The 27520-nt window shown below is 34.4% G+C and overlaps 1 long non-coding RNA gene across 5 annotated transcripts in view; it reads right to left on the bottom strand.

The window, feature by feature from the left end:
* The window catches only part of LOC141580866 (uncharacterized), a 258553-nt gene that overhangs the window by 190322 nt on the left and 40711 nt on the right, over positions 1-27520 (bottom strand). For all 5 annotated transcript variants that reach the window (XR_012513266.1, XR_012513265.1, XR_012513270.1 and 2 more), the window contains one exon: positions 21302-21453. This is a non-coding gene — a long non-coding RNA (uncharacterized LOC141580866). The remainder of the gene's footprint in view (positions 1-21301; positions 21454-27520) is intronic.

The following is a 27520-nucleotide window of genomic DNA, read 5'->3' as shown; positions in this document are numbered from 1 at the left end:
CCCATTTTCCACAGACTAGTAGGATTGTAGCCAGAAATCAGAGAAGAAACTTTCCCTTTCCCAAAGGACTAATGGCTTTCTGTCAAAAAAGGAAACAAATCTTTAAAAGTTAGAATGCCTCTTAAAACCAAGAAAAAAGGCTCAGCCAACTCAAAGGCAAAGAAAAGCTTTAAAAACCTGCCTGCTCTAGGCGAGAGCTGAACCCATTTATGTCCACCATGAACTCTCAGGATTCTCATGATAACCAAGAGGGTGATGGCCCCTGGGCTCACTTAGATCTGCTGTCTACCTCTCATCTGAAGCCTGTCCCTAGGCTGTGCCTTTCATGCATCAATGTCTGTTAGACATTTGGGTCCCATCTCACTAGATACTATCATCATGTTTTCAGTTTCATATGAATGTTGAAGCAGGTGCAGCCATGAAAAGAAGCATTAAGTTTAAAGACATTGAAAAACTTAGGCTGTTAAAGAGAGTCTGTCTTACTTTTACTCTATAAAGCATAATAGCAGATAACATCCACACTGTAAATAATTTTCATCCATATGAAACATCTAGTCTCCTTACTAATGCAAAATGAGAACATTCAAAAAAGAGGGTGGAATCTGAGGACGTTATCAATATTTAATGGTCAGTACCATGAAATAAAATATCCTAACTCATGTGTTAATAAACCCAGACACACCAAATGGTTGTTATAATTTGCCCATGAAGAAGGACACAACAAATTTTTAAGAAAATAATGATCCAACAGACTTTCAGCAAAAGACTTTTAGAAACTACATGACACTACTTTTCTTGAAAGAAAACTTCTTTCACTAAGATAAACAGTCTATATCTTGGAACGAATGTGTAGGCCTTGATATATTTTGTTTTAAAATAATAACTTCAGCCTATTAAACTGATTTTCTTCCTACAAAAAGGAAATACAGCCAGCTTCGGTCTGAGATATTTTCCTGAAATCTGCCCGTAACAAATACATTATTCAAAGTTGTCTATGCCCTTATTTGTTTTTATCAACTTGGTCTGTCAAAGCTGTCAAAATAGAGTTGAAGTTTCCCACTGCTGTTGTATTGAATTTCTCCTATAATGTTTGGGATCACTGGGTTGTGTGACATAGTAGAAAGGGCATAGGCTATAGAAACAGAGCTTACCTGGCACTACAGCTTTATTCTCTGTGAGCTGCATGACTAGAGACTTTAGTTTTGTAATCAGTGAAAGAGCCTTGGAAATGAAGTTTTTGTAAAAATAAGATAATACATTCATCATAATGCCTGACATATATTAAACATTCATATTAAGCTATTACCATTACATATGCTAATTATACTCTTTGAACATAAAGGTTTATGAATTTTCTAACTTGCATTGTATATTTCATTTTATCAATTAAAAAAACCTTTAATCACTATTTGATTGTCCTGAATTTTATCTTGCTTAAAATTAATATTCCCACTCTGGTTCCATTTATTTATTTATTTATCCATTCATTCATTTTGCCCTTAATAATTTTATTGTTAATCTTTCTGTGCCTTTTTGATTGGATTATATTCTAAGTGCAATGGGAAGGAATTGAAAGTGTTTAGGTACATTATTTGACTTACATGTTTAGAAAATTGCTCTGGCTGATGGTTAGCAAATGAATTACCCATAAAGAACAATAAGAAACCATAAAACATTTGAACCAGCAAAAAAAAAAAAAAGACAGTGACTTGGACTAGGACAGAAGCTATGTTTTGGTTGGACATGGAAACGAGGTCAGTAAAGGAAAGAAAAAAATTCTAGAATAACTGCAGGTTTCTCAAAGCAAGCAATTAGAAGGTTACTGGGAACATTTATTAAAGTGTGAACCATTCAGGAAGGAATATATGTTTAGAGGAAGAAACAGAAACTTTTTTTGATCATGTTGATTTTGAGAGTTTTTTTTTTTACTTCCTAGACAAATCAAGAGTCAGACCAACAATAACAAACGTAAATTAAAGATGGAGACCTAAATTTGGCAGTAACATCACTAGGGAGACAGTTAGATGATTGCAGATAAAGATGGAGACTCAGGACTAAGCATTCCAATATTTGGTGCTTGAACAAAAGTGGAGCTCTCAAAGGACACTGGAAAAAAGCAGCCAGAAAAGTGGAATATTCAGCAGTGGGGTATCACAGAAGCCAAGAGAAGGAAGTATTTCAAGAAAGAAGTAATAAACTGTGTCAAGTGATGTTGATAAGTAGGCTTAGATGAGCTCTGCAATGTGACTATTGAATTAAGACTAAAGAAATAGATATGATCTTAATTCTAGCAGATTCAGAGGAATTATAGAAAAAGAAGTCTGGGTTGAGAGAATTAAGTGGAGAATAGTAGTCGTTTGAACAGAATGAAATAAAAACATTAGAAAAGAATGAGTAGACACTTTCCAAGTGTTTCCTTTCTTAGATCACTTACGTATCTTAAGCCATCCCTTAATTCTCTTTTCTCCATGTCTACCATCATCTTATACATTTTATCCTTATGTTTCACATTCTAGAAAAGTTCACCCTTACCATGACTGATTAGATTTTAACATTGTTTTTGCTCCTTGGACAAAAAGAGCAGGAACAGGACACACTTTGGTTCTATAACTGAAAATCAAATTATCCTAATATTACTTTTTAAACCTCAACCAGATCACTTTTAACCTCAACTAATAGCCCATAAATCTCATCTGGCTGTAGTACCATCTTAGCCTCTCTTATTTTTGCCTCGGCTTCTATATCATAATGAGCATATTCCCTTTCAAAAATATTTTTTCCATTTCCTATTATAAATCATTTCAAAGATTTATATTTCTTCTGAGTCTTTAAGATAACTCTCTCTTCATTTTCACCTGTGGTAATTTTCCTGTAGGCCTCCTGGTACATCTAACAAAACCCTAGGTTTGACAAGATACAACAGGCAGGGCTAACCCTTGTGACCCCACTTATTCATTTATTTGGGGACTAGTTGAAACCCCATGTTAAATCTACAGCCTGTGGCTCCATGTACATGAATTTTAATCTAACTTCTAATACTAGTAATTTTCATAATTTTTATATATTATTAATTGAATTTACCCTAAGCCCAGAATCATAGCATTCTGCTTTTGAAAGTTTCATAGAGCTGTTTGTTATTCTGACTCACACTTAAGCAGATGTTCACTTTGGCGGAAATAGTCTATTGTTAACTGCGCATTGTGTGACTTCAAAGCTCCATGTTGGTCATTCTTACTGTCAGTGTCTACTTTTATTTTCACATGAGAACTGTTATCAGCCTTCTGCAATGAGATTCTTCTTGAAGAGAAAGTTTACATTGGCTGTTGAACAGCTCTGCCCAGAAAGAGTCAAATCTGAGTTTTAAGATTCTACATACCTCCCAAATCACTGACATACTTTCCTAATCACTGGGGCAAATTTTTAGTTTATAAAAACAATTTCATAGTGCATAACTTGGGATCCATAGTGACAAGAGAATGCACATCTGCTTAAGAGTGTGTATGTATGTGATACATTTACCAGAGCCTAACAAAAAACAAAGAATCAATTGATAATTGGCATAGAAAACACAAAATGTGCCAAATTGTTCTTCTAAATATTGAGGGAAAAAGGTTAAACATAATGTCGTACTTTACACTAATGAAAATGTCCAGTATATGCTTTTCCCAGAGCAAAATAACATGCTAATGACTCTGCTCAATGTCATTTTTGCTAATGTGACATCCAAGGAAGCACTCCTCCTGGATCCATAAACTGTGTTCGAGGACAAAATCAAAACTGTTTATCTCCTGCTTCTCACTGGTGGCTGTAACTGAAGCCCTGTGTCACAATGACCATCATTACCGTAAGTGGCAGCTTAGCCAGTCAGAATTAGGGCTGTAGCCTAACCTCAGGGTTTCCTCTCCTGGGGAATAGCAAACCATGCGCTGAAATTTTTTACTACAGCATTCTAGGACTTACAAAACGGAAGACTCCTTTCCTTTAGCCTGACAACTCTGAATATTTAATTCCTACTTATTCTTTAAAACTCACATGTCACGCTTTCACAAACGGTTTTTTTCAGTGAGAGAAGGGAATATCAGAATCAGTGCAGAGGCGGAGCAGATTAGGATAATAATAAGACCTGAGAAGTAGTTGAGCACAGGGTTAAGAGAAAGGAGATGGGAGTGGTGGTATAAAAATCTTCATCCTAATGTCTTCGTTGTGAAGACTGATGATATGGGCCAAAGGACCCCTTAGGCTGATGCTTTAGTAAGATTTTGGACACGGAGCTGAATCATAAGGTCTACAGCAAACTGTCCTGCTTTTCGAGATGGCCGGACAATGCAACATTGTCCACTAGGGGGCAGTAATCCGACCCACCCAGCCTTATTCAGGACTTTGGTATTCCTTAAAAGCACCTTGATAGAGCCTGTGCCTCGCTTCCTGATCTCATTTATCAACCTGTGTGCTGCGTGTTTCCTAGTATACTCTCCTAGTCTCTTCTCTATGTCTATTAGGTATTTGATTATTTAAGACATAAGCTAAAATATATGTATTTCTTAGTTTCTGCTACGAAATTTAGATATGACAGGATTGATTAATTTTATTTTCGTAACAACTCTCTGAGGCAAGATTATTGTTCCCATTTTAAAGGTTAGGGCATTAAATAACAGTTTAAGTAATGTGCCTAACTTAGTAAGAAATAGAGTCAAGCCTCAAAATCAAGTTGATTTTGGAATAAAGCCTGTTCACCATTATGCATACAGCCCCATTCGCTCAATTTGACCAAAAGAGAACATCTTTCAGATACATGATAGCTTTGGCCAGTAGAAGAGTTTGCTTTTCTCCCATATTCAGAAAAGCAAAGCAGCTACAGGTGTGTATGTATGTGTGTGTGTGTGTGTGTGTGTGCGTGTGTGTGTGTGCGTGTGTGTGCGTGTGTGTGTTTAATTTGTAGATTAGGCATTTCAATCTAAAAAAGTATTCCCACAGAATAATAGAATATAATGAAAATGTTATCCCCTTTGCAAATATTTCAATATTAATTTCAACTTCTAATTTTAATTGTTAGAGCCTTGCTAAAATCCATTACTCTTTGCATTTTAAAATATGCTTAATATCATGTATGATATGTATTATATAGCTGTTGGTTGATTTTTACAAAGGAGCCATGTATATTAACCATAGGACAACAAGCTAAAAAGTTGTGTGCATACCATGTGTCTGATTTGGGTGAGGTAAACATAATGAGATTCTGTTCATGAGGAAATAATCATATTTGGACAAATTGTTGCATTCAGTTATTCTAACATACAATTAAACACAATCAATGTTAATATGTAAAACAGAAGTTTGTGGGTCAAGGAAATTCTTGAAAACTATTTCATTTATGCTTTAACACTGTGGACATTTAAATGTTAGTAAATATCAATCATGAAAATCATTAGTAATAAAAATAAATAATAGCAATTTTTTCTATTAATAATTAGACAGTATAAATAGCTTGATAGCACAGAATTACTCTCTTAGTTTTATTTTACAATAATTACAAGTACAGTAGAAATCCCGGTAATTATTGTATCACTATTATTATATTCCCATCATTAAATGCTTATTATATGTCTACTAAACATTAAATATTGCCACAGCTTTAAGTGTTAGGTAGCTTTTACTCCCATTTTATAAACAAAAAGCTAAAGACAGTAAATGAATCATCGAAGATCACACAGTAAGTGGAGAAGTCTATATGGTTAACTAAGCCATGTGTGGGTGTATGTGTAAAATAAGCGGAGCTTTTGCAGAAGTTAGTATTCAAAAAAAACTTCTACATTTATTTTGCCTACATGTAAAGCTAGCTCAATCCAAACATATAGAAACTTCCATTGCATTTACAAATATATCACTTTTTTTCCTAGATGCCATAGTAGATTTTCTGTATAGCATGTATTCTTACCATTCCATTTGGAATTTAAGCAATTTGGTTTTAATTAATGCAACTGCATGTTGATTTTAAGTATTATAATACATACATAACAGAGAGCTATATTATGATTATAAAAGTATTTTGTGGCCAACAATAATAAAGCCACGCATTAAACACAGAATTTGGACATTTTTGAGTAAAGATCATTAGTTAGGTTTGTCTAGATTGAAAGTGACTGCAAAAATCATTACCTTACAGCTTCCTCTTCACAGCTCTGTGTGAAAGGAGTAGGTGAGACACTTCATTTCTTTAAAAATAATACCCTGTCAAAATCATAAAACTTCGCTATCACAACTGATGCTAATTGGCATCCTTGTTAGCACTCTCAAAAGAGAGGTCAAAACGGGACGTTCACAGAAGCTGAACTGCCCCTTCTTGTAAGTGGTTCCTCTAGGTTAAACAGAAGAGACATGGAAACCTTAGAAAAAGTTTGGCATGTACCTTTATTATAAGAAAAACAAGAGACATTCATGTTGATCTGTGAGCACTGATTGACATCTTGGTAGAGCATTGTATATGAAACTTACAGATAGATGTCTAAGATAACTAAAAAGATCAGATAATAGTAATACAGTTCCCCAGTTTTGTACCCAAAGTCTTTGAGTCTAGATGTAGATTTGTAGGGAATTTCAGAGAGGTTTGTGGAAGGTGGACATTTTATAAAGGGAAAAGAGTGTATATACCTTATGTTATGTAACAGCCCTAAAAGGTAAAAGGCAGCATTCTGTAAATATTTCTTAAGAAAAACATATGAATATGCATACCAAGCAAATAAAGAAGGGCTAAAAACATCCTCGTGTCAATTCAGATCAAAATTTGCCACCAAAACAATGAGTTCATGCAAGGTTAAAATTTGCTGCCAAATACATTATGAAAAAAATACTATTATAAGAGATTTGATAATTTCTGAATTGCAGATACAGTATTGTACAATTGTTAAAAATGGGATTATTTGGCTCTAAGGAAAAGAATATTGAAAAGTAGTTAAATATAGACTTTATTTGTTAATTTATATTTTCAACAAATGGTTATCAAGCACTACTATGTGCCAGTTACTACGACAGGAAGACTACACTGACAAGACAAATGTGTCCCTGCATTTCAGCAGTGTTTTATAACCAGCTTTATTCCACCCCACTGAAGCCAGAAAAGAAAGCAAACATTTTAAATGTACCTAAAAAAAAATGAAGCAAAATAAAAAATAATGCTTCTCATTGCCATGATTTTTAAATGCAGGAAAATGTTATCAAAGAAGCTTATGGAATCTACTCTCCTTGGGAAATCTTAAAAGCTGTATCATCTGTCTTAGATTATTTGGAATCAATTGAATCAACAATGTGGCTCCTTAAAGCTCCATATCAACCAAGATTCTATACTTTAAAACTAATTTTCCAAACTCTGATTTTGATTAATTCTTATAGTGTAATAGTTTTTTTAACAGTACCATCAATGTTAATAGAAATAGTTATTTTGCACATATAGAAACAAATCTGCATAACCACAAATCAAGAGATGCACATAAATCAACACATATCCAATTAAATTTTAGCTAGCTAAACTGACTAAAAGTAAAAAAAAAAAATGTAAATATGAACTAGTAGATGAAGAAGTCAATGTATTAATTCTGAATGTAATACATGAATGCAATGCATGAAGAAGTCAATGTATTAATTCTCCTTTTCAATTAAGAATTTTATGACAAATGGAAATAAAGCACTATCATTGCCATTTGAAATATAACATTGACACTGGTGGTGGTGATAGTGTTTTAATATCCACAACCCCATGACTCAGATGGCCAACAATATAGGCACCTGTGCCACTGATAATTATATGGAAACAACATTTTCTATTTTGCATCCTTATTCTATAAACACTATCAAGCTCTCACTAAGATTTCCAAAGAATCAATATATGCCATTTATTAAATAATAGTGTATGTAATAATTACTGTAGTTTTCCTAAAGATTTTTTCCCTTAACATTCAGTAAAGAACATTTTCTGTAGCCATGCACAAACAAATGATTAAACCCAACAGTCCAAAGGAGTAGTTGTTTGTCAAAGGTAATGGGGGATGGAGGCAGCAAACCACATTGCCACATGTGTACCTATGCAACAATCCTGCATGATCTGTACATGTACCCCAGAACCTAAAGGACAACAACAAAAAAAAAAAAAAAAAAAAAAAAGAAGAAGAAGAAGGGAAAAAAAAAAACACTTTTCAAACATCTTTATACATACCTTTCTCTATATGGTGGATAAAAAAAATTAGATTTTATTCCCTGAGAATTTAATGATCAAAGCTGTAATGCAGCCATCATGTAGCACTTTGTTAAGGCTTAGATGTCATAAGACATCTTTCCAAATACATCCACTAATTATGCTAGAATATGAATTATTCTTGTAGAAAAAAATATGATTACTACCTCTAGAGAAAAATAGAACTTTTTGGGAATGGGTCAGGTTTGAAGTCATTCTATAAAAAGATGTTCCCATATAAGTGGAAACTGAAACTTTCCTTAGCCTATATTTCACCAGCATAGGAAAATTTGAGGTTGTTTATATTTCAACTGAGATGTGTGTTCTGAACCACCTGAGAAAATTAAACAACAATAATTCTAAAATTCTATTAGGCCATTAATCTACACCTTCTCACTTGTAGGAGAGGCAAAACCATTAGGACAATAATTTGATGTTTTGTTTTGTTTTTTTTTTACTATGTCACCAAAAAAATTATTTAACCAGTGTACAATGAAAATCTATGTGATATAAGAAAGTGGTTGCTGTGTTCAGCCATCTTGTTTCTCAGAATGAGCCACCAAAATTCAAGAGTTCACAGGGAGACAATAAAAAGGGACTTCCCAAGACAAATATCAAAGATTGTAAGAACAAGATGATTAATCCTGAACCCCCTAAAATTGTTTCCTTTGACTGCCTAGTATGAGTGTGTACAATATTGAAAAACAGTTATATTGAAATACTATGTAATTTTGTATTGGGAAAATGTATTTCTTCTGATACTCTTTCTAAAATATATCCATCATTAATAACAACTTGAGCTGCTTGACTCCCTGTCTCTCTTTGTCTCCTATTCTTCACAAAGATAAAAATAGGTAACTTCTGACTGATTGTTTTTTGTTTTATCTCAAGTTAACCCAGTAGTTGTTACCTCAAAGAGCCAAAACTACAAAAATGAGAAATGGATTCTGTATGATAAAATAGATTTACCTTCTCTGAAAGCTAGTCTTAGCACATATAAATAAGGGAATTAATAAAATCTATACCATAGGATTGTTGTGATAAATAATTAAAACAGTCCAATGTGGAAAGCTTAGTATAGTGCCCAGGAAATGGTTAGTAAATTTTACAGTTATCAGTATTTTAAAGAATGGCCTGGTGTGCTGCATGGCACACATGGCATGCACTTCTCTTTTACATAACTGTCATTTTTTCTAACTTATGTTTGTCCATTAAGGGACTATACTGTGTTTAAAAAGTTTTAGACTGAAGGCAGGTGAAATTCCATTGTGGTTCCTTCCTTGCAGGAACTGATTTTTTTATATGCTCAGGTAACATTTACTTAATCATTATAAAATTTAGTTTCCTTGTCTATGATATATAGAGACATATAGAATTGGGCTCAACAGCTCTAAATTGTCTTCTTGACCTTTGGGGTCATTTTATTACTATGAGAAAGATATTCTTTGTTCACAGCTAACATCATGCTCAATGGGGAAAAGTTGAAAGCTTTTCTATAATAAGGCAAGGATGCCCATCTCAGCACATCTAATCAACATAGAGTAATGAAAGTCCTAGCCAGAGCAATTAGGCAAGAGGAAAAAAAAAAGGCAACCAAACTGGAAAGGAAGAAGTTAAATTGCCTCTGTTTACATATGACATAATCATATACATAGAAAACCCTAAAAACTGTTGGAATTATTAAATAAATTCAGTGAAGTTGCAGGGTCAACACAGAAAAATCAGTAGTGTTTCTATACACTAACAGCAATAATCTGAAGCAATTTTTCTAAATCCCATAAGTAAAAAATTAAATACTTATGAATAAATTTAACTAAAGAGGTAAAAGATCTCTACATTAAAAAGTATAAAACATTAATGAAATAGGTTGAAGAAGACCGAAATAAATAGAAAGACATCCCATGTACATGGATTGGAAGATTAATAGTATTAAAATGTTCATCTGCCCAAAGCAATCTACAGATTCAATGTGATTCCTACCAAATACCAACAACAGTCTTCACGTATAGAGAAAAAGATCCTAAAATTCATATGGAACCACAAAAGACTCAAAATAGCCAAAGAATTCTTAAGCAAAAAGAACAAAGCTAAAGGCACACATTACCTGACTTCAAAATATACTACAAGGCTATAGCAATGTAAACAGCATGGTACGAGCAAAAAATGAAACCAGTTACATAGACTAATGGAACAGTATCCAATGCCCAGAAATTAATCCCTGCATTTACAGCCAAATGATTTTGACACCAGCAACACAGAATTGGGAAGGGACAGACTTGCCAATAAATGATATTGGGAAAAGTGAACATCCAAATGCAAAATAATTAAATTAGACTCTTATTTCATACATATATAAAAATTAACTCAAAATGGGTTTAAGACTTAAATGTAAGAGCAAACACTATAAATAAAACTACTAGAATAAAACACAGAATAAAAGTTCCATCACATTGGTCTGGGCAATGTCTTTTTTGGATAAGGTCCAAAACACACATGCAACAAAAGCAACTTTGGAAAACCAGATTGTGCCAAACTAAAAAGCTTCTGCACAGCAATGGAAACAATCAATAGAGTGAGGAGACAACCTATAGAATGGAAGAAAATATTTTACAAACTCTACATCTGATAAGGGGTTAATATCCAAAATAAATAAGAAACTCAAACAACTTTATAGCAAACAAACAATAATCCAAATAAAATATGGGCAAAGGTCCTGACTAGGCATTTCCCAAAAGAACACATGTAAATAGCCAACAGGTATATGAAAAATGCTCGACATCACTAATCATCAGGAAAATGCCAAATAAAGCCAGAGTGAGATATCATCTCACATCTGTTAGAATGACTGTTGTCAAAAAGATGAGAAAGACCAGCCATGGTGGCTCATGCCTGTAATCCGAGCACTTTGGGTGGCTGAAGCAGGAGGATGGCTTAAGTCCAGGAGTTCAAGACCAGTCTGGGCAACATAGTGAAACCTGGTCTTTACAAAAACAAGAAAAGAATTAGCTGGACATGATGGCACACACCTGTAGTCCCAGTTACTTGGGACACTGAAGTGGGAGGATTGCTTTAGCCCAGGAGGTCAAGGCTGCAGTGAGCCATGATCACACCACTGCACTCCAGCCTGGGTGCCAGAATGAGACCCTGTCTCTAAGAAATAAGAAGATACACCACAACAAGTGTTGCCAAGGATGTAGAAAGAAGGAAACATTTGCATACTGTGAGAATGTAAATGAGTATAGCCATTAAAAAACTGTATGGAGGTTCCTCAAAAAACTAAAAATAGAACTACCAGCAAGCCCACTACTATATACATATCCAAAGGAATTGAAATCAGTATGTCAAAGAGATAACTTCACTCTCATGTTCACTACAGCACCACTCCCAATAGCCAAGATATAGACTTCAGTGTCCATTAATGAATAAATGGATTTTTAATGTGGTATATATACACAATGGAATACAATTCAGCCATAAACAGAAAGAAATAGTGTCACTTGCAACATGGATGAACCTGAAAGACATTATGTTAAGTGAAATAAGCCAGGTACAGGCAGACAAGTGCTGTCTGATCTCCCTCATATATGGAATCTGAAAAAGTTGATCTCATAGAAGTAGAGGGTAGAATGGTGGTTACCGAGGCTAGGGTGGTTGTGGAAGGTAGTTGAGGAGATGTTGGTCAGAGGATTCAAAATTTCAGTTAGACTGAAAGAGCAAATTCAAGAGATATATTGTACAACATGATGACTATAGTTAATAATATACTGTATTCTTGAAAAATGCTAAGATAATGGATGTTAGTTTTTGTCCCAAAAGAATGATAACTTTGTGAGGTAATGCACATGTTAATTAGCTGTATTTAGTCATTCCACAATGCATATATACTTCAAAGCATCAAGTTGTACATGGTAAATACTATTTCATCTGTCAACTTAAAAATTATATATATACACACACACACACACACACACACACACACACACACACACACACTTTATTCCATATAAAGCCATAAACTAAGCTGAGTAAATGTATTCCTCAGTTCTGGTTTTCCAGATGAGAAGACTTGAATTTATACAGTTTTCTTCTTTTCCACATCTATCTGTAAATTTTTAAATTCTTAGTGTTCATGTCTTTACATAAATGCCAAAGAGTCTAGTAATAGCATCTGCACCAACAGCACCCTTCTATAAAATGAAATGGGTGCCTTTAATGCTATATAAGTTGAACATTAAATACTATATAAATTGAATATAATTTTTTTACTATAAACTTTAAAGGATCTGAGTATATACTATTGTTTACAAAGTAAGCCATTTTCATTTTTCTCTTTGCTCTTTCCGCTTTTTTTCAGATATTACTGGCCAGCCATGTATCTCAGAAAAGACTAAGTTCCCACAGATGAATCTTAATCGTCTACACCATTGCCCCACCAAGTGATTGGTTTGGGAAAAGGACAAGAAATGAGATATTTTTTAAAAGTCTACAGAGTAGTTTCTGGGAAGTTTTTTTTTTTTTTTTTTTTTTTTTTTTTTTTTTTTAATTCTTAAAAGAGAAACATGAGGGGAAATGTCATTTTACTGCCTTTGGTCATTACTTTTTCTGGGTGATGTCTGACATTGCAGGAGCTGTTTTGTGATGAAGAAGAAAGGCGGTCTAAAAAAAAACAAGAGTGGAAAAATGGAAAAGTCTGGATCTTTTGTGACATTATTGAATAACTGAATTTGTGAACACTACAATTTCACCTATTCTGGACATTTTGTTATATGAGATTATAAATGTCCTTACTAAGTCACTTTAGGTTGGTCTTTTTGTGACATCTGAAAGCATCCTGCCTAGGATGTAATACATGAGTCAGAAAAGCTAGCTGCTTTAACAAACATTCAAGATTTTAGTGGCTTAACCATAGAAATTGATTTCTTGTTCACTTCACAGTCAGATCTGGGTCAGCAGGGTCTCTGCTGTGTGCAGACATTCACAGCCCCAGCTTTTTTCAGTGTGATACCACATCCTTATACACAGTCTGGTAGGAAAGAAAGAGCATGGAGGCCATATTCCAGTACCTTGTTGACTTTTGCCATATATCCCTACCTAACCTATTGGGAAACGCAGTCAAACCACAGGCCCAAAAGAAGGAGAAAAAGGTTTGGAAAATGCATAGTATTGTCTCTAATATATCCAATCACTAACAATTCTGATACAGTAGTTTTTTTTTTTTTTTTTTCCCCAAAATAATCAGTGTTGGCTTAATCACTTGTCTTACTAAGTGCAAACATCACCTGCTATAGGTCCTGCTAAAAACGTTTACCTGAACAGTGTCATGTTTTAAAAGACAAATTTACCATTCATATATAGCCCATAAAGACCCCTTATTTTTATCTCATTAAAACTAGGAATATTTTCTCTAAACATTGGAAAGTGATCCAAAATGAACAGAATTAATTTTATGATCTATTTCAAAAGATTGAGCTTTTTTTCTGAATGGAAAGAATTCAGTTCAATTAGATTGAGTATGCAATAAAGTTGATAATAAAAAGAATAACTGATATTTGAGCTAGAATGCCAAAGTAAATGTTAGGCTTATTTATTAAGTGAATCCTAGCCAGTTGAATTTACTTTCTGTGGATGGATTTTCAAAACCTATAAAGCATCTGTAATATCACTGCTGATTTGTTTCTCCTTTAATGTTCCTTTGCTATACTGGAAAGATTAAAGATTTAAAAGAATTGTTAACTATCCTGTTGATGATCTCTCATTTATATCCTTAGGAGTGTGTGTGTGTGTGTGTGTGTGTGTGTGTGTGTGTGTGTGTATTCTCAGTTGCCTAATTTTACCTACTATATTTTAGAAATAAAGTTTCTGGTGCAATAGAGCAGTCCACAGATCAATCACAAACACTATCCAGTTGTTGTCAGCAGCCAATATCTAATACTTATGGGAGAAACAAAAACTCAGGAAAAAAGATAACACTGAGCCTCTTGTGGGAGATTTCTCATGTCTGGTGGGTGACAGAGAAAGTGAAGCAAGACCAATCCCATTACCACTAGTTATGCTTCAGCCATTTCAATTTCATTCATTTTGCTTTTATTTCTGATGTACAGAGGCTGTTTGATGAATTCCCTTATGGGAACAGGCAAGTCTTGGAAGAATGTACATTAAAAAGTTATGAAGAGTACATAATTTATTAAATCCAACTCATTATTGGAAACTGTTAGCATACAATTCATTTAATAGGAATCATTGGTGGAGAAAATGACTGTTGTTTTGATCTGATCACATAAGCTATGGCATAATTTTCCTTGTCTGCGGTGATTTACCTAATCTTGAACAACATGCATACTCAAACTCTGCTTGCTGCTGGCAAATAGACACATAGGTTTTGTTATTTATTAATGGCAATGGCTTTACATTTTTATTATGTTCTGTAACAAATAGACTCTTCATGTTTTCAGCAAAATAATTGAATAATTGAATAGAGTAGCTATACTTCTGAGTGCAAAACAGACAAGAATAGGAAATCATTTTACTGACAAATACCAAGGTCTACGGACCTGTCATCTATTAACAAGCTTCATTCAATCAATCAATCAAACAAGAAAGATGCTTGCCTGCCTACTATGCACAAAGAGTAAGCCTTAATAGTGTACACAAAACATGTCAAGGGGCTAAAAAGACAAGTTATATACATGAAAATAGCTAGCTACAGATAGAAGACAGCATGCTATCAAACACTAGAGAATACAGACAAATACAAGAGGCCAGAAGAGATGAGATCTCAATGACAAGGTACGGGCAAGGGATAATCATAATCCTATAGTCCCATGTCTAAACCTAGGCAGAATTTCTGCATGTAATTTTGTAACCTTACTTTCCAAGCCAAATGTGTTAGAACTAACTCTTAATTCCAGGATAATTTCAACTGCCATATTAAATTTATTTAACCATTGTTTTATTTAGCCTATAGGAACATTTACTTTATTTCTAGTTTTTCCCACTACAAAGGTACTATAATCATCACTCCCACAGTATTTTTCCCCCTACAAAGGTACTATAATAGTCGCTCTCATAGTATTTTTGCTCTTATTTCTATAGGATACATCCCCAGAAATGGAATTCCTGGATGAAAAGTTATTTATATTTACATTACATATATATCTATACACATATATATGTATATATACACATACACATATGTATATATATTATATATGTATATATATTATATATGTATATATACATATATGTGTATATATGTAATGTATATATGTATGTATATACGTATATATGTATGTATATACGTATATATACGTATATATATATGTATATATAGAGGTATATGTCTATACATATACATTCCATTTCCCCTGAAATGGAATTCCTGGATGAAAAGTTATCTATATGTACATATAATATATATATGTACATATATATGTGTATAGATATATATGTAATGTACATATAGATAACTTCTCATCCAGGAATTCCATTTCTAGGGAAATGGAATGTATATGTATATACATATACCTATGTATATATACATATATATACGTATATATATATATATATATATATATATGTATGTGTGTATATGTATATATACACACATACACATATGTAATACACACATATATATTTTATTTTATATATATATATATATACACACATATATACACACCCATATATAAATAATATATATACAAACACAGGCACATATACATACAGCTTTTTTTTTTTCTTGAGACGGAGTTTCGCTCTTGTTACCCAGGCTGGAATGCAATGGCGCGATCTCAGCTCACCGCAACCGCCGCCTCCTGGGTTCAGGCAATCCTCCTGCCTCAGCCTCCTGAGTAGCTGGGATTACAGGCACACGCCGCCATGCCAAGCTAATTTTTTGTATTTTTAGTAGAGACAGGGTTTCACCATATTGACCAGGATGGTCTCGATCTCTTGACCTCATGATCCACCTGCCTCTGCCTCCGAAAGTGCTGGGATTACAGGCTTGAGCCACCGCGCCCGGCTACATACAGCTTTTATATAGAGAGACGCACAGCTATATATATGATAGTGTGTGTATATATATATATATATATATACACACAATATATATATGCAGACACACAGCATATATATGTATGTATACACACACCATATACACACACACACATACACACACATATATAGTGTGTGTGTATGTGTGTATATGGTGTGTGTATATATACATATATAGGCTGTGTAAGAATATATATATATATACACATACACACACTATATATGTGTGTGTCTGTGAGTGCGTGTGTGTGTGTATTGTTAATACATTGTCATGTAGCTTTCCAAGAAAACATTCAGGCTCACTTCTCCCACAGCAAGCTCATGGCATATATTTTGCCCACATTGTTGCTGAAGATAGTGCTGTCAATCTTTTGAAGTTCTGCCAATCTAATGGTAGGAAGTAGTCTCACATTGTGACTTTCATTTCCATAACCCCAAACTCTCAATGAGTTTGGTATCCTTTCACATATATTCAATGGCTATTTGTATTTGCTCTTTAATAAAATTATTTTTTCATCCTTTGCCTATTTTTATATTGTATATAAAAATAGGGTTGTATTTCTTCTAATAAATAATAAACCTGAAAGTATACTTACAGATTTTTAAATTTTAGTTTTCTGTTCAAACACAAAAATCATGAATTTATTAGTGTTGCTTATGTTCTGCTTCACACAATGCATGGTGCTAGAGAGCCATGGGAGTTACAACTTGGTTAAATTCGGTAGTAGAACTGAGATATGTATGGAAGTAAAATAAAATACATCACACAATTAATAAAATTAAGAAGGAGAATTTGGTTTTTTGTTAATATGGTCAAGAAAAAATTTTCAGCAAGAAGAATATTAGCTTGGATTTAATGGATTAGCATGATTTTGGTAAATGTTATTAAAAAAAGAGTAATCAATGTACAAGGAATAACAGATTTTTAAAAACAAATGAATAATTTAAAGACCAGAATAGTTGACCCATGGTCTTGCTCTGTCATCCAGGCTGTAGTGCAGTGGTGTGATCATGGCTCACTGTATCCTTAACCTCCTATTTCAAGTGATCTTCCTACTGTGGCCTCCTGAGCAGCTGGGACCACAGACGTGCACCACTATGCCTGGCTAATTTTTTTAGATTTTGTAGAGATGTGCCCTCACTATGTTGTCCATGCTGTTCCTGAACTCCTAGGTTCAATCCATCCTCCCTCCTCAGCCTCCCAAAGTGCTAGGATTACAGGTGTGAGCCACCATGGCTAATTGCAAATGCCTTCTAAGTGTAGCAATTTTTTAAAAAATAATGTAATGCTTCTTGTTAAGAAATACAGAGAAATCTCTGTTTCTTTGTATCAAATTTAAAATTTTAGCAATTTTAAATTTAGCAATATAGTTGTCACTTATTATGTATAGTCTTAAGATGCAATTTTTTAAAAATCAGGAAAACCTGGGAGTTATACTAATACTTCACTTTCTGTAAGAACACTAAAGTTACTAAATAGTAGCTTGATGTTATAAAAATTAATACAGCTTCCTAAAACATGAACTCATCCTTTTTTATGGCCGTATAGTATACCATGGTGTATATGTGCCACATTTTCTTTATCCAGTCTAACACTGATGGGCATTTGTGTTGGTTCCAAGTCTTTGCTATTGTGAACAGTACTGCAATAAACATACGTGTACATGTGTTTTCATAATTAAATGATTTATAATCCTTTGGTTATATACCCAGTAATGGGATTGCTGGGTCAAATGGTATCTCTATTTCTAGATGCCTGAGGAATCATCATACTATCTTCCACAATAGTGGAACTAATTTACATTCCCACCAACAGCGTAAAAGCCTTCCTATTTCTCCACATCCTCTCCAGCATCTGTTGTCTCCAGACTTTTTAATGATTGCCATTCTGTTGTGAAGTGGTATCTCAATATGGTTTTGATTGCATTTTGCTAATGGCCAGTGATAATGAGCTTTTTTTCATATTTGTTATATGCATAAAGGTCTTCATTTGAAAACTGTCTGTTCATATATTTTGCCTACTTTTTGATGGGGTTGTTTTTTTGCTTGTAAATTTGCTTAAGTTCTCCGTAGATTCTGAATATTAGCCCTTTGCAAATGGGTAGGTTGCAAAAATTTTTTTCCCATTCTGTTGGTTGCCAGTTCGATAGTTTCATTGATAGTTTTTTTTTGCTGTGCAGAAGCTCTTAAGTTTAATTAGATCCCATTTGTCTATTTTGGCTTTTGTTGCCATTGCTTTTGGTATTTCAGACATGAAGTCCTTGTCCTTTAGTCATGCCTATGTCCTGAATGGTATTGCCTAGGTTTTCTTCCAGTGTTTTTATGGTGTTAGGTCTCATGTTTAAATATTTAATTCATCTAGAGTTAATTTTTGTGTAAGATGTAAGGAAGGGATCCAGTTTCAGCTTTCTGCATATGGCTAGCCAGTTTTCCCAACACCATTAATTAAATAGGAAATCCTTTCCCTATTGCTTGTTTTTGTCAGGTTTGTCAAATATCTTTGATCTTTGGCACTCTGCATTTTCATATGCTATTGCTGCTTCAACAATCACAAGCAGGTGCTATTGCTTCTGCCCTGAACACTCCATTTTTCCAGGCAAGGTTAATTCTTGTCTCATGTCTGTTAAGCAATGTTGTTTTCAGCATCTAGCACCAGAATCTCCCACCATCTTCTTCCAGACAACACACCCTCCTGTAAGGCACTGCCACCAAAACAATGGAGAGCATGAGGTAACAATGCTGTGTAATGGCCAATGGTAAAGACTTAAATGATGCTTCTCCTCCTTCTTGGTGTTACAGACTCTTATGGGAGTCCCAAACATCTGCTGCCTGTAGTAATGGATCTATTAGTTATTAATTAAAACTCTCTTTCAGTAACTCAGATAGGATGAATGCTGCAGAGTTGGTGCCGATTATTATAATGCCTTCAGTGTAGAACCTAAAACTTCTTTCCCTCTTGGGGAAGATGAGGTTGGGGAGTGTCCAGTATGCACTAGAAGGTCACTCAGCTGCAGCTATGTTAGAGGAGTACCGCTTCATAATGGTTCTAACCTGACAAAGTGAGGGGGCCCTATGAAGCTTCTGATACTCAGGAGGAGTGGAAAATCAGGAGTTTTAGAGTAAAGTTCTATGTTCAAGTTAGTGAAAACTGCAGTGCAGAAGTCCCGGTGGGCAACTTCTGAAGAACTCCTGCTTGCCAAGAAAGCAAGTCCATTTGAAAATCTGTATGCCCAGAAAGTTCTAATAGTGTGTTACAAGAGAATTACCTCATTAAGACCTTTCCTTCAGGATAGTTCTTCTCACTCACCTGCCATAGCTTCAGACCCCAACCCTGGACAGATCAGAATCTGAACCAGAAGGCAAGGATGAAGGAGAGGATCACAAAGCTTGGGGAATATGAAATATGCTGACAAGCCTACCTTTCTGCTATGGACTTCCATCCTAAAGCAGGCCTAAGCTGGGAGAGGGGAGCAGCTTTGGCTCCACAGGCAGGTGTAAAACATTTCAATTCTTAAAATGAGATTCTATGGTTAAAATTGCCAGAAAATTGTTTTAACTATCATAGAATGACCAGATAAAATTACTTTGGATATGCACTACTCTTACAGAGCAAGTTAGAATGGGTAGAAAAATAAAACATTTTTCTCCTGGAGATCAGTATATGCTTCTTCTCAAAACAATCATTATTGAATTTTTGCTATGTGCCATATACTCTTCTTGGCCATGAAAATGAAGAACAATACATTGATTGACTTAATATTCAATACAACTCTATGAGATCAACACCATTATTATCAATCCCACTTTGTAGATAAAGAAATTTAGGTACAGAAATGTGAAATAACTTGTTAAAAAAAAAAAAACCTCAAATAGTGAATGACAGAGTTGATATAGACTTTCCCCCATAAAAATCAGTAAAGCCAGAAGCATCAAGGACCAAAGAGAAATTCTGAATTTCAAAGAATGCAATCTTCACTTCCATAAAGACTATGCACTGTTTTTCTTTCAAATATAGGCTTCAAGAACAGAAAAAAGCTTATAAAATATATTTTTTATGTTATCACAAAGGCTCTGCACATATGAACCTAAAATAAATTACCAGTAAAATGGAAAGTCAAGATAAGGACTGGCTAAGCATATTTTATTTATTTCTAAACTACGTTTTCTGAATGTTATATAAAGAGGAAAACAGATACTATAGAAAATCAAATTAATGATACAGGAGAAACTATGAGAAATTTTTCTAAAACATAAAGAGACTAAATAAAAGGAATTAAAATCAGAATAAAGAAAACAAACCATGTGGAGAACAGACTCCCAAAGCTTAATCAAAATATAGAAGAGAAGATAGATCAGAAACAATAATCAAATTAATGAGAAATTTTCTTCATCTAATAAAACTTCATTTTGACAGTCTGAGTAAGTGTTATATTTCAGGAAATCAATAAAAAGAAAACAATATCAAAATACATCTAGTAGAGTTATCACAGCTAAAAGGCAAAAAAAAAAAAAAAAAATTGAATCCTATAACTACCTAGGGAAAAAATAATACTAGGTACAAACAGTAAGATACATTCTGCCCAGATTGCTCCACAACACTAAATCCCAGGAGACTGTGAGGCAATATTTATCAAAGTTTGAAGAAGTTATCCACGAATTTTGTTTCAAGAAAAACTGTCAATTTATGTATGAAAGCAGCAGAAAGATACTGGGTATACAAGATGGAGAAAACATTTCCCAGGTGTGTTGTCTGACCATAGGAATCAAAGACACTCTGAAGGACAAGAATTAAAACCTAGGAATTAGAATGTCATGCCTAGAAAGGACTGGGGGTGAGCACTGACAACCAGTTAATCATATTGAGATACTTACAAATGCAATAGAAACTCTTAATGGAACTCAATTAACTAGGGTCTCTATTGCCCCTTGTAAATCTACTGATTCTCACTATGTGTTTAGTCTGTTAGAGCTCCCATAACAAAGTATCATGGATTGAGTGGCTTAAGCAACAGAAGTTAATTTGCTCACAGTTCTGGAGGCTTGAAGTCCAAGATCAAGGTGCTAGCAGAGCAGGTTTTCAGTGAGCCTTCTTTTCCTGGCTTGGAGATGTCCACCTTCTCCCTATGTCCTCACATGGCCTTTTCTCCTTGAATGTGTATTCCTGGTGTCTCTTCCTCTTCCTATAAAAACATCAGTCTTAATGGATTAGTGCCCCAACTTAAAAGACCAGATTTAATGTTAACTACCTCCTTAAAAGGCCCTGTCTTCCAATACAATCACAAAGGGTGTCATAAGCTTCAGTATATGAATGTGAGGGGGGACACAATTGTCTATTAATAGAGTTCATAACTAACAGGCTACTCTTAATTCTCACTATAAAACCTACTAACTCTGAATGCTTATTGGTAAGGGTTACCCTTAGGGCAACAGGTTACCTCCAATTTTGCTTCTATTATGATGCGAAATGATGAACTGAGAGTCAGCTATGACAAATTTCCAAATAACACCTATAATTACCTTCAATAATTTATCTAAATATTGTACAGACCAACGGAATGGGTGTTTGAAAAGTCTAGAGAGTTTTTGTAACTAAGACAAATTCTAATGTTTAGAAAAACTCAGTAAAAGAAAATTATATAACAAAATTACTTAATTAATTGTGGCTGAAGCACCTATAAAAGAATGAGGGTAAAACTTATAAACATCAAAAGGGATTCTATCCTCAAATTATTTCAAAAGTGTCCAATTTATTACTTCAAATGAGTGAAACAGAAACCAAAAACTATGGATGATATTTTCAGAATGTTGAATATATAAGAAAGACAAAGTGGAACTACAATTAGCAGAAATATCCTCAAAAGGATGGCTCAATCCTACATCTAAAGATAAAAATGAAATATACATAGTTTATGTTAAAATAAAAGGTTGAATTATACGTGTATTATTTTAATGAAAGTCAACTTTTTTATTACTCAAGTAATTATGAATCACAATCATGTTACATAAGGATTCTTCTATATTTGTTTAAATAATAGTAGAAATGTGACTATAAATAATTTTAATTAAAATTTTTATTTATATATTCATTTAAACAATAGGTTTATAACCCCAATTTTTCTTAAAATTAGGTTACCGGAGTAACTGGATAGGTTGCATAACTTTCCGTTTATATGTAAGTATTATAATTATAATTCATGTAGGGGTTTCAGATATTTAGGGGATCTGATCTAGGAAGAAAATGTGATGACTAGGGACAGTGGCACATGGAGGCTATACTGGGCTATGCTGGGTCAGAGTTGCACAAAAGGGGAGGCCTTCCAAAGCATAAGGCTATTCAGAGGCTAGGCAAAGAGGCCATCACCCTGAGGGGAAAAGAGGGCAGGAGAACTTCCGGAGAAGAGGGAAATCAGAGAGGGGGCAAACATGTTAGGTGATTTCCGCTCAGCAATAGAGCTGGAATTGTGTGGCTCCAAATACTGTAAAGGGCAATAGGAACTTGGGGTCCCATAACCGCAAGACTCTGTAATCAATGGCCCACAGAATTGGGATGAGGCTTCTCACTGTATGTAAAGTAGACAGACTCTAAGGCTAAAGGTCTGATTCTTGGGCTGGGCTATTTTCAAAATCTGAGTTTGGTACCAGGGGGTTCTGAGTTAATGCATCTCAACTGCAATAAAAAAAATAAAAAACCTAGGGACCAGAGCACAATAGCTATCTTTGGATCTTTTATATAACAATTATAAGTAGTATATACTTATATGTATGTAAGTATTACATATGTCTATAAACAGATGTGTATATATAGATATACACTGATACTGTTTCGTGCTGATATTGATGACATTCAACCATGTAACTGCCAGACTAGAATTGCCATTAGTGATCATGAAAAAGAGGTTGAATATTTATTTCCCCTAGTAAAAATAATCCACGTGAACAAAAACTGTATGTAGACAAAATCACTAATCATTTTACCAAGTATAAATGTATATTTTAATGTAATTGCACAAAAATTATTTTAGCTTATAAAAAATTGCCAAAGGAATGGATTATTGGCATGATTTTCAGAGGAAATTTTAAGTATTTTCTGCTCTCTCATCCTTATTTTTATTCATCGGCTAGTTAGAGTCACTCTGGCATGGCTTCAAGAGAAAGAAAGACAACTGAAATATATATTATTGATGTTACATTAACAGATTCCACAGCTAGCAGTGTGAACCATGAATATACCCACATAAAATACAAATAGCTTCAATGTTGGGGGGAGGAGGGAAATAATAAATAACAGCTTTAAAATTGTGCAAAATAAAAATAAATCATCATTTCAATAAATTAACAAACAGGACCCACTAGACTTATAAAAATGCAAAGCACTGTGCACTTTAAATGAAGTTAATAAAGCCAGATGGGGAATATATTATTAAGAAGCCATTAAACAATAAAATAAAATTCTAAGATAACTGTGGGTTGAAAGCTTGCTCTGAAAGTAAAATAAGAGTAATAAGATGGATTGGGATATATGTTAGGGGGAAGAGAAGCAAAATAGCTTCATTCAACAACCTACCATTAGGAACCTAGGTGCCCAGGATATCAAGGTGAACATAAAAATGTTTGTTCAAGGGTCACCACATATGGCCAGTGACTGTAATTGCCTTAAAGTAATTCAAAGTCTAGTAGATAAGAAATCAAATAAAGTACTATATTGGTCTTCTTCTTCATAAGTATCATAGTATCTGTCTTTCTCACAAAACTTTTTGGATATAAAAACTACATTTTCAGGTTTTCTACTGTATTACTAACACTGAGCAATGATGTTTGCATTCCCAGGCACTCATTAAGCATATGCATGCATTAAATTGCTTAATAAACATTATGGGAAGAGCACCAACTTGGATTCTTGTTCTGCCTCAAACATAAAACCAGAGTTTAGCCAAGTAACCCTACTATCTGCATTGTATTTTGCCATGTAAAGTTTTTGTTTATTTTTCCTTCCTGACAGCTCTCGTTCCAAGCTTAGAGGTTCCCAAAGCTCAACACTTTTCTTTATCTGTAGAAAGAGAACCCACCTCATGTAGGAATTGGGAAAACGTTTCATACTTTTCTTGTTAAACTAGAGAGGGCATCTGATTAGGTCATCAAAGCAAAAGGTAAACTTCTGAGTATGAATCTGAAGCCCAGTTAAAAACCTGTAGATCTAAGAGAGTGTGCTAGATAGACTTTACCCAGTCTGGTGTTTCCACTACCCCATTTCAAAATCTTTTGGGACTCAGAAGAGATGCCAGAATCCACATTTCACAGACTCCCCTTCCAGATTTGATTCCGTTGCATTTTCAGATGACAGGCACTGGTAAAGAAACTGACTTCCCACAGGCACTTGCACACTGAACAGAACTATGCTGCACAGTAGGTGACTGACAAGTTTTTACCAAGCACCCATTTCACTAATGCAGACTGGGTACATTGGTGGGAATTTCCTAGGAATTTTATAGTATTAAAAGAGTTTCCAGACAAATTATTAAGAACCACCCACTTTGATATTTGAAGCTAAAATCTTGGGTAGAGGTCTTCCTGATCTTTGTTCCTTCAGCTTCTCTAACAGTTGTATGAGCCTCTATTTCCTATAGTAGGTTTCTGTATCCTAACCACTTAGTGAATGAATAATTAATTATGTGAGTAATGTCAGACAATACTGTTTTCTGCATTTTCACCACTTCTTAAGTACAGACAAAAAGCTAGAGTGGAAGACTTCAGATAATTGTCTTTGCATCTATATTAGCAAATGGCAACATTGGTTGTATAGGTAGTAAAGAACCCATCTGTGGTTCATGGGTTTCCTGGCATTTTCTAACAATGAAACCTGATAGGAGTGATAGGACTGATTCAAAAAATTTTCTAGGCTCATAGGCAAATAAATTCACATCATGGTTCTCCTCATCCTTTTTGAGATCAAAGCAATCTGTAAGCTTGCTCCTGGTTCAGTGCTTTCATTATTTCAAATGCATGTCATTGTGGTACATTAAAAGAGATTACTGCTAGCTATGAACACCCTGCTCAGATTGGACTTCTTCACATCTATACATGGCACATCTCTATTATTTTCTAGACTCAAAGCCACCTGCCTTGACAGAAACTTCAGTTTGAATTCAAGAGACTGCTTAACATTTTTGGCTTTTTTTCTTCTCTATCATTATCTTCTGAGGTTTATAGAGGTAAAATTAGGCTATATATACATACATTCTGACTAATACAAATGTTGGAGGCATGTGAACTAGAGTAACTCCATCTTAAATGGGAGCTGGGTAAAATGAGGCTGAAACCTACTAAGCTGCATTCCTAGAGGGTTAAGACATTCTAAGACACAGGATGAAATAGGAGGTCAGCACAAGATACAGGTCATAAAGACCTTGCTGATAAAACAAGTTACAGTAAAGAAACTGGCTAAGTCCCATCAAAACCAAAATGGCCACAAGAGTTACCTCTGGTCTTCCTCACTACTACACTCCCATCAGCGCCATGATAGTTTACGAATGCCATGGCAATGTCAGGAAGTTACCCTATATGGTCTACAAAGGGGAGGTATGAATAACCCATCTCTTGTTTAGCATATCATCAAGAAATATCCACAAAAATGGGCAACGAGCAGCCCTCAGGGCTGCTCTGTTTATGGAGTAGACATTATTTTATTCCTTTACTCTCTTAATAAACTTGCTTTCACTTTGCATTGCAGACTTGCCCTGAATTCTTTCTTGTGTGAGATCCAAGAACCCTCTCTAGAGGTCTGAATTGGGACCACTTTCCTGTAACACAAAAAGAGCTTACTTCATAATTTTCATAAACCATATTTTAAACAATATTTTTGTTGTGCCTCTGAATTCGAAGTTCAATAATTTTTAAAATGCTGTGGGTAGAAATGTGAGTTGAAAAATTTTGCTGTAGACCTCTCTATAACCAAGTTCTAAATGTTCTACTCTGGTCTGTTGAATCAGTCTCTTAAATGGCCTCTCCACCTCTAACTACTCTTTGTCTTCCATTTTCAATTTCTTCCATACAAACTGTTCTACATTCTCTAAGATTATGCTGGGACTATATGGATCAGTTCTGAGATAATGTGGTCAGAAGAGAAACGTTCTTTCAGGCCTGCCTTCCAAAAACTTCCCATACAGTAAGTTAGGTGCAGAGGACCCAGTAGAATACATAGAAGCCCTAGGAGTTTGCAGAAAGAGTCTAGGTCTTTGAAGAAGTAGAGCTTCTCCACTGACCTATTGGATTATACGTAGGAAAAATATATGTTTCTTTGTTAAACCATTGAGATTTTAGAGGTTAATGGTTAAGAGTATGTTAGCCTAATCTGATTAAATAAGTTAGTTTAGTCTATTTAATCTCATCTCTGAAACCTCTCTATGGAACAGAAGCTCGATAGTTTAGAATTATTTTCTAAGATATTCCTCCAGAAAACTGTTCTAGTATACTCTCATCTCCTTCCTTTCACAGATTTAATGTATAAAATTACACTTTGGATTAACTGAACTAACTTTAACATGATCTAAATAATCTAAAATATACTTACCTTTTTATCTCCATTTAAATTACTTTTCTCAAAGATTTGCATCTTGAAATCCAACATATAAATCCATTAAGGTGACTAAATCGTCAGAATTATTGTATTTTTGTGAATGTGTGAGTTGGAGGATACAGAATAAAATAAGGTCTGTCTGGTAAAAATAAATGTATTAAATCATACAAAAATAGAAACTTTCATCTGTGAACTAGATTTGCAGCATTTTGATTTTTCAATTATAGATGAGTTTCACTTAAAGATATTCTGGTTTCAAATAAAAAGCCAAGCCTCACCAGGCACGGTGGCTCAAGCCTGTAATCCCAGCACTTTGGGAGGCCGAGGTGGGTGGATCACAAGGTCAAGAGATCGAGACCATCCTGGTCAACATGGTGAAACCCCGTCTCTACTAAAAATACAAAACATTAGCTGGGCATGGTGGTGCATGCCTGTAATCCCAGCTACTCAGGAGGCTGAAGCAGGAGAATTGCCTGAACCCAGGAGGCGGAGGTTGCGGTGAGCTGAGATCGCGCCATTGCACTCCAGCCTGGGTAACAAGAGCGAAACTGTCTCAATTAAAAAAAAAAAAAAAAAAAAAAAAAAAAAAAAAAAAAAAAAAAGCCAAGCCTCACAATCTATTTTATACTCAGCACCATGGTTTATTAGACATAATATTAAACAAATAGTTGAAT

Source organism: Saimiri boliviensis, chromosome 1, assembly GCF_048565385.1.
Source record: "Saimiri boliviensis isolate mSaiBol1 chromosome 1, mSaiBol1.pri, whole genome shotgun sequence".
Taxonomy (NCBI): Eukaryota; Metazoa; Chordata; class Mammalia; order Primates; family Cebidae; genus Saimiri; species Saimiri boliviensis.
This window is presented reverse-complemented; position numbering and strand designations above follow the sequence as displayed.